The 8,116-nt window shown below is 40.5% G+C and overlaps 1 non-coding gene across 1 annotated transcript; it reads right to left on the bottom strand.

The window, feature by feature from the left end:
- Nucleotides 1–3,721: 3,721 nt before the first annotated feature.
- On the bottom strand, nucleotides 3,722–7,568 carry LOC115455556. The gene is made up of 4 exons (XR_005113915.1): nucleotides 7,424–7,568; nucleotides 7,072–7,182; nucleotides 5,273–5,780; nucleotides 3,722–4,951 (listed from the first exon to the last, which is right to left on the bottom strand). It is a non-coding gene; the product is annotated as an uncharacterized LOC115455556 (transcript).
- Nucleotides 7,569–8,116: the final 548 nt, after the last annotated feature.

Below are 8,116 nucleotides of genomic sequence, written 5' to 3'. Positions count from 1 at the left end.
TTGCACACATCAACGAACGAACGAAAGTTTTGTCACGGTCACAGTGCTGCCAACCAAGCAATAAACTTCAGTAATTAGCGACAACGCAAAATATTTTTTTTACCCAAACTTTAAAATAATATTTTTATATATCTAGTATAATACTCAAAAACATTCAAATTAATTTAAAAATACTGATCTACCTATTTAAGAAAAATAAAAGTGATGTAATTCTTGTTGTATTCATACAAAAGTAATAGATGTCGCTATTTTCGAATCTCTCAATAAAATCGGTACTGACAATATGACGGCATAATAAATGTATACAATAAATACTAATTAATTTTAAATAATAAAAGTTTTGTATGTAACGGTTGTGAAAAATATATTGTTAAAGGTAGATCTAAATAATTAGGGCTTGGAATAGGGGTAACCCTTAAGACTTATGTGATAAGTCTTTTGTTCGAACCACTGCATACTAATTTTACCGTTCGTGGCCTTGTATGTTTTACAAATGTATAAGGTAGTCAGTGTTGCCAGAAGGTTACATTTCTTACATTTTCGTTACTTTTGACCCCTCGCGTAACATGTAATTTTTATATTTAAGGCAATTTTCGTAACTTTTGAGAACAACAAGATTTGTAATACAAAATTTTTATTGTAAACAGTTTACCAACGCATTTCAATTCAAGGCATCCAATTTGAACGCATCTAAAACTGGCGGGTCTAAAAGTAATTCACTCCATATCACACTCAGAGATTGCTCACCATGCCAAATGAAACGTATCTTGGATATATTAAAACTTGATTTTGCTTGAGTATGCGCGCGCACGTTTTCTACTTCGCAGGTTCCGCGGTTCGCGGTTTCGTATCTACAGAAATGCTTGCCCAAAAACACGTAACTTACAAAAAAACAATAATGTAACTTTTGCAGCAAAAATGTAACATTTCAGGAAACAAAACGTAATTTACGACTCAAGGGCCCTGGCAACACTGAAGGTAGTTCGCAAACCCTATGGGGTTTGCGAACTACCTTCGCCTTATTAGCAGGTAGAATGAGGGTTATAGTATGCTATAACCCTCATTCTACCAGTTTGGACACAGATTATATTTACCATTACGGTTTAAAAGTGGAAACTTTCAATCATAGACTAATATATAAAACTGGAAACTTTCAATCAGCAATAGCACTGTGATGTGAAAGCTAAGGTCAGCTATTTTGATAATCATGATTCATGGTAGTCATCCCTTACCTGTTACAAATGTAGAACATAGAAAATTAAAATAGGCATTTTAAGGCGACTAGTAGAATAAAAAGGATTGCAGGCGTTCCTACGGTTTGTAAACTGTATGTAAATTATTTTATTAAATATGCTTACGGTGTGAGCATTATGGTGCCGTTGCAGCAAAGCGCATCCTTCAATATTGTGTATGTGCTTTGAGCCTGTCCACATTTGGCAACTAGGTCACTAGTCTCAACAAGGTGCTCAAAACTATGTAACCTTACCTGAAACTGTTTTTGATGCGACGAACAGGGTATCCGTTATTGATATAGTACCGATGTAGGGGTAGTAATGTAGGGGTTTTCATGATTCTTACCAACTAAACGTTCGTCGTAAGACCAGTGACTAACATAATCGTTCAGTCGCGCATGAGGTTGGATAGTAGTGGTAATTAACTTTCTTTATCACAATGGAAGACAGTTTTTATTTTTTATTATTTTATCATATTCTGAAAAATTTATTCAAATTTACGAGTTGCCATGTTTTTTTATTTTGATTCCCAGAGGTAATGATGTCAGCAGTCAGGAGCCCGAAAATTGTTAAGTCATTTTGCAACATGTGCTATATAAAGTATGACGCACGTACTCCATACATAGAGAGATAATGTCATATGTCTACGAGTACCTATCTAAAATACTTCTTAATGCCCATATTAGGTTATCTACCTGTTAAAGATGAGCCAGTACTCAACCAGTTAAGGAGTAAAACTAGGCGTTATAATAAAATAATTTACTCACATACGACGAAAAATATAAAAATCTCAACTGACAACTAAGAACATAAAAGACATTACATTGACGAATCGAAATTCAAAAATTTAAAACTAAACTATATTTTACCAAAAAGGATTTGCGTCGCCAACACTCCCCACCCCAATGCTGGTACAGCATTCCACATCTAGAGGAATACGAGCGACGCGCGCCGCAGAACGCCGCCAAAATCCCGTCTTGGTTTTGACCTCTACTACCCGTACTCGACCATCCTTTCCTGGAAATAACTTGGTAATAAGACCCTTTGGCCAAACGTTACGCGGTAAATCTTGGTCTACAACCAAAACGAGATCGCCAACTTGCAGGGGTTTCTGCTCTCCACACCATTTTCCTCTTGGTATGAGATCAGGAAGGATATCCTTACCCATCTACGCCAGTACATGTCAGCTAACCTTTGAGCTTTACGCCATTGTTGGCGCAGACAGAAATCCGTGTCATTAAAACTTCCTAATATAGGCAGATTTGATGACGTTCCAATAAGGAAATGGTTTGGCGTGAGTGACTCTACGTCACCTGCCTCGACGCTAACATGCATCAAGGGACGGCTGTTCACAATATTTTCCACCTCTGTCATGAAGGTGTTTAAAACTTCTTCCCTTGGAGCACGTTCTTTAATATAATTCTCAGTGAAGTTTTGATGGTTCTTATTAATCTTTCCCATGCCCCACCCCAATGGGGACTCGCCGGAGGAATAAAGGTCCAATCAAATCCATTATTAACACCCTCATTTTTAAAACTCCTGTATCTATTTCTTGAATAGATTTCTGCAGCTCCTTATCGGCACCTCGCATATTTGTTCCGTTATCCGAATATATGCGTCGCGGCCAACCGCGCCTCGACGCCATACGTCGCAAGGCCAAAATTAAGGAGTCCGCAGTGAGCGATCCCACTAATTCGATATGTACGGCTCGAACCGTCAAACATGTAAATATCACTCCGTATCTTTTCATTCGTCGCCTTCCCTCTGTAACTTCCAGAGGACCGAATAAGTCTAACCCACAAAAGGTAAATGGACGATTGTGATGGGCTACTCGGGCGAAAGGTAAATCTCCCATCCTGGGTACTTGTGGTCTAGCTTTGCGAATCCTGCACAACATACATTGAGACACAACGTTTTTTACTGTAGGTCTAAGTTTTAAAAGCCAATATCTTTGTTTCAGCTCATTCACCACGGATTCTTGGTTTCCATGAGCGGCCATTACGTGGAAATGCCGAACAATTAATTTTGCCACAGGGTGTCGTCCGTCTAATATTACAGGATTTTTCGTTTCTAGGTCCACGCCGAGAGCAGAGTTGATCCGCCCATTAACCCTCATTACGCCGTGATTATCCAAAAAGGGTGACAAGGTAAGTAATTTACTATTTTTAGGTACAGGTTTACCTCGTGTCAAAGCGGTTATCTCAATAGGGAATGATTTTGCTTGAGCACTCTTCAACAGTAAGCATTCTGCTCGATCCATCATCTTGCAGTCTAACTGTCCAGGAAGTCTTTTGCATTTATCGACAAATCTTAGCAGTGCAGCTGCAGACCTCTTCAAACGTAGCCAGGAAGAAAACCGTAGAGGATCAGGTACAGGTAAGTGATATAACGTTACTGATGATTCCGATTCCATATGTGTAACCGCTACGTGTTCCAGATTATCATCAACCAATTCATAATTGAGTAGATCCTGAGGCCACTGAGACATGTCATTGTATAAAAAGCTGGTCCGTAAACCACTCGCTTTCAAAGACAGAACAATCAAAAGATTCTCGGGTGCCTAAGTCAGCAACGTTTAACTTCGTAGGAACATATTTCCATTCATGTATACGGGTCAAGTTATCTATCTCACCTAGGCGATTAGCTTCAAATGTTTTATACTTCCGTGTATTGTTTCGAATCCAATGGATAACTGTGGTTGAATCACACCAAAAATATCTAACGGTTGGAGTTAATCTATGCTCCCTTATTATATTATTCGCCAATCTAGCTGCCAGGCGAGCTGCTTCAAGTTCAGCTTTCGGGATGGTTATAGGCCTAACAGGTAAGACTCTACACTTACTTGCTATAAATGAGACATAAATTTTTTCATTAATGTTCCAGCGCCAAAATGCAACCGCACACATTGCTTTACTCGATGCGTCGCTAAACACATGCAATTGTAGGTTGTCATAGCCGATATTCATTGACATAACATCTGCGGACTCTGTCACGGAGTTTCCCTCACCGGTCGTAGCGAGCGGAGGTGTCGGCGGCATAGTGAGTCCGATGAGTACTGGCGAATCGCAAGGTGTTAGGTTCGTGGCCGGCTGGCTATCTCGCCTTATTGTTAATGGCGCCTGATAGTACCTCGGTATGCGTAAGTCACGAATAGACTTAAGTAAATTAATCCATTTGCACCATTTACCGTAAATATCATCTGATATATATTCGTCCCATCCAATATTAAGACGCCACGTATCCTGTAGCATAATTTTTCCTTGTATAGTAAATGGCGATAGGAAACCTAAAACATCAAAAATAGACATTACTACTCTTAACATTAACCGTTTCGTAGGGCGCTCCTTACCATGAATAATGCTTTCGGGTATCCGTTTCAAAGACACATCAAAACCCCATACGTCATCTTTGGGATACCATATCAGGCCCAAAATACGCTCTCCTTCGAACTGCTGATGAGTTTTAAACTTTATGGCTGCAGTGCCTAAGGATGCTTCAGGTATAGAGTTCAACACAGCTTCGCTATTACTAGTCCAGTTTCGAATCTCAAAACCACCTGATAAGTGGATATTAGTTATATTTTTACCATTTTTATTGCTGACTCGTCATCAGGTAAACTATCTATATAGTCATCCATATAGTGTGAATTCGTTATTGCTTTAACAGCGGCCGGTAAGGTTGACACATAGCGCTGTGCATTTTGTTCTTTATAAACTGAGCTATAAAGGGGAACAATTAGCTCAAAAATTAGTGACGTCATTACATACGTCTTAATATTTTCTTTAGGACTATTTCGCCAAATAAATCTAAATGCGTCTTGGTCTTCGTCATGAATTTTATGCGTAAGAACATATCTTTGATGTCACCTGTTACTGCTACTTTATTCTCTAAAACGTAACATTATACCAAATAGAGATGACAACAAATCGGGGCCCGTGAGTAAGTAATCATTAAGACACGAACCTTTCACCTTCGCCGCAGCATCAAATACCAGACGTAGTTTCTTTATTCGGATTGTCCACCCGAAGTGAGGTAAATACCATGTCCGGGGAGTGGACGCGGAGTCCTCAAGTACTCTAGCAAATCCATTTTCCAGTAGATGTTGAATACGTTCTCTGTACCTGTAAGCAAAACCTAAATCCTTCTCCATTTTATTTTCAATACCTCGGAACCTTCTTACAGCGGCAGTGTAAGAGTCTGGCATCTTACACTCCTTATCCTTCCACGGTAGAGAAACATACCAACGACCGTCCTTGAGAAGGGCAGTACGTTCCAGCTCAGCGATAGCGCGTACGTCATCAGCATTTTGACGCGGCATAGTGGCTGAAATTCCTAGTGAATCTAAGGCAAAGGAACATCTGACTTCCTCATGAAGATGCTGCAAACCGACCTCGTATGACATAGAATCCTCTGCATTCTCAAATACAGTGAGAGCAGTGGCGATTGTCGATTTGCGCTCGTTCTGCGGCACACGTAGACTACCGTGGATGCACCAGCCTAGAGGGGTGAGTGTAGCAGACGGCTCATTTAATTTACCCAACCTTACTTCTAAGGGCAATAGCAAATGGTAATTATCCTGTCCAATTAACATTTCAGGTTTTAAATTAACGGTACATAAATCATTCTTTATATCGCTTAAGTGGCTATAATTATAACATTTAACAAAATCGAATTTTTGCAAAGGCAAGTTTAACTCCTTGATACTACGAGCTCTTATGTTATACACCTTATTGTCTATACCACTAAGGTCCATATTAACAATTGTTGTTTCACAAACCAGTTCGTTATCAGTCCAAGCACCACGCACATGCATTGTTTCCCGGCGCCCGTGTAGTCCTGCACGTTCTGCGAGGCTAGCGCTTATGAACGATACAGTTGCCCCGTCATCTAACAACGCACTCGAATTCACTACACCGAGGGACCGTGTATACGAACAGGAACCACTTTTAGCAAAACTTTACGATCACTGCACTAATATAGGTTACATTTTCCGTAGCTGGTGACGGTGACGACTGTGATGCAGGAGAAGTACCTCGCAGCTCAGGCTCGTGACGTGCATCCGTAGCTATTGATATAGATGGTCGATGCGTACGTTGATCGTTTTCGATTAACCACGTTCACGGTGTAGTGTAAAAGGCGATGATGGGGTTGACCGCAATTATTTTTGTCACAGGAAGGCGCTGGGCATGTATTGCGCTCATGGCGAGATAATAGACATTTGTAACAAATTCCGTGACGTTTGACAAATTGCCATCTGACATTACGTAGCGCTTTCTTAAACTCTTGTTCGGTTAGTATGTGAACAGACTTTTTACAAAATCGGCATTGGGATTCGTTTCTTGAATTGCGAATGTATGTGATATAGCTCGGGTTGTATTTTCCCTTTGGTATTTTGAAGGACATGTCGAATGTTGGTGATGATGCTCGCGGTTGTTGATAATTTTACGGCCTCTTCTTGTAAAAATTCAGACATTATTATTAGCCGCGGTTTAGTTCCTTCTATTATAAATTTATAGCTGTAATCTGACCATTTTGAAATAAGTATTGGAGGCAGCTTGGATAAAATGATAGATACAATATTTACCCCAAATAGGTATTCTTCACGTCCAACAGCTCGAACTGCCTCTACAAAATTCTGAATTTTCACTGCAAATGTCACACAGTCTTTTTGATAGTCCTGGTGCAGCGGCGGGAGTTTTAAGGTCGTTTATAATACGGGATATTATGCAGTCAGGGTTCCCATACAGCAGCTCCAATGTCGACATAACCTTCGCAGGTGACGTGGCGCTGATAAACAAAGCACTAACTGATTCCTTCGCCGACCCTTTAAGGCACTTACGTAGCCTCCATAAATTCTCCTTGTCCGTAAAATTACACACCTCAGTGGACTCCTCATACGCCTGCTTAAACTGGAGCCATTCCATTGGATCGCCAGCAAATTCCGGTAAATCTTTTGGTGTTGACATGCGGCTCAGTAAACTGGCATTGGTTTTATTGGCAGTGGCACTTGTGAGGTTTTAATTGCCATAGCAAGCATGTCTACAGCATTGCTTGAGCTGTACGTGGGTGGTACAGGGCCTTTGACGTGGTCGTATGTGTTTTGTTCTTCGTAGCTACAAGTATTGGCGATACCTGGTGCAGTTGACCCGCTGTTTTACCATGATCGGGGTGAACTGGTCCTTCGGTGGTACCTCGAATGTAGTTTGAAGATTTTCCAATCTTGTACTTGAAGTTGAGACCTATTAATTCTTCTTCAATTTGTGGACTGTAATCAATGTAGGTCTCCTCTTCAAGTTCCGCCAGCTTTAACTCTGTTTCCCGATCGATGAGGGCCATTTCGATGCGTGCCTTCCGTTGTTCCGCTTCCAATTGCAATTTCTTTTATGATGTTTATAGAAGACTTGGATGATACCTGACTTCTGCGTGAAGACATTGCTTTGCGAGCGGATCTGGAACGTGTCGAGTTGGCTCAGAAGTTGCATCAAGTTCGGGAATACTTGGTTGTACTATTGGCTGCGCACCATTTTCCTTTGAGAGTCCTTCCGTTGTTGCCTGATCCATGTTTGTGGAGACCCTTTTTCAGAGTCAACATTTTTCGGCAATTTCTCTTGTGGGCCACGGCGCGTTTTCCTGGTCATTTTTTGCGGTGTGCGGAACATAATATTCTGCAGATCCGGCTCGAAGACCACTTGTTAAAGATGAGCCAGTACTCAACCAGTTAAGAGTAAAACTAGGCGTTATAATAAAATAATTTACTCACATACGACGAAAATAAAAAATCTCAACTGACAACTAAGAACATAAAAGACATTACATTGACGAATCGAAATTCAAAAATTTAAAACTAAACTATATTTTACCAAAAAGGATTTGCGTCGCCAACA

This window comes from Manduca sexta, unplaced genomic scaffold (assembly GCF_014839805.1).
Source record: "Manduca sexta isolate Smith_Timp_Sample1 unplaced genomic scaffold, JHU_Msex_v1.0 HiC_scaffold_3977, whole genome shotgun sequence".
Taxonomy (NCBI): domain Eukaryota; kingdom Metazoa; phylum Arthropoda; class Insecta; order Lepidoptera; family Sphingidae; genus Manduca; species Manduca sexta.
Note: the sequence above shows the minus strand (reverse complement) of the source record. Positions and strands in the feature narration are given on the sequence as shown.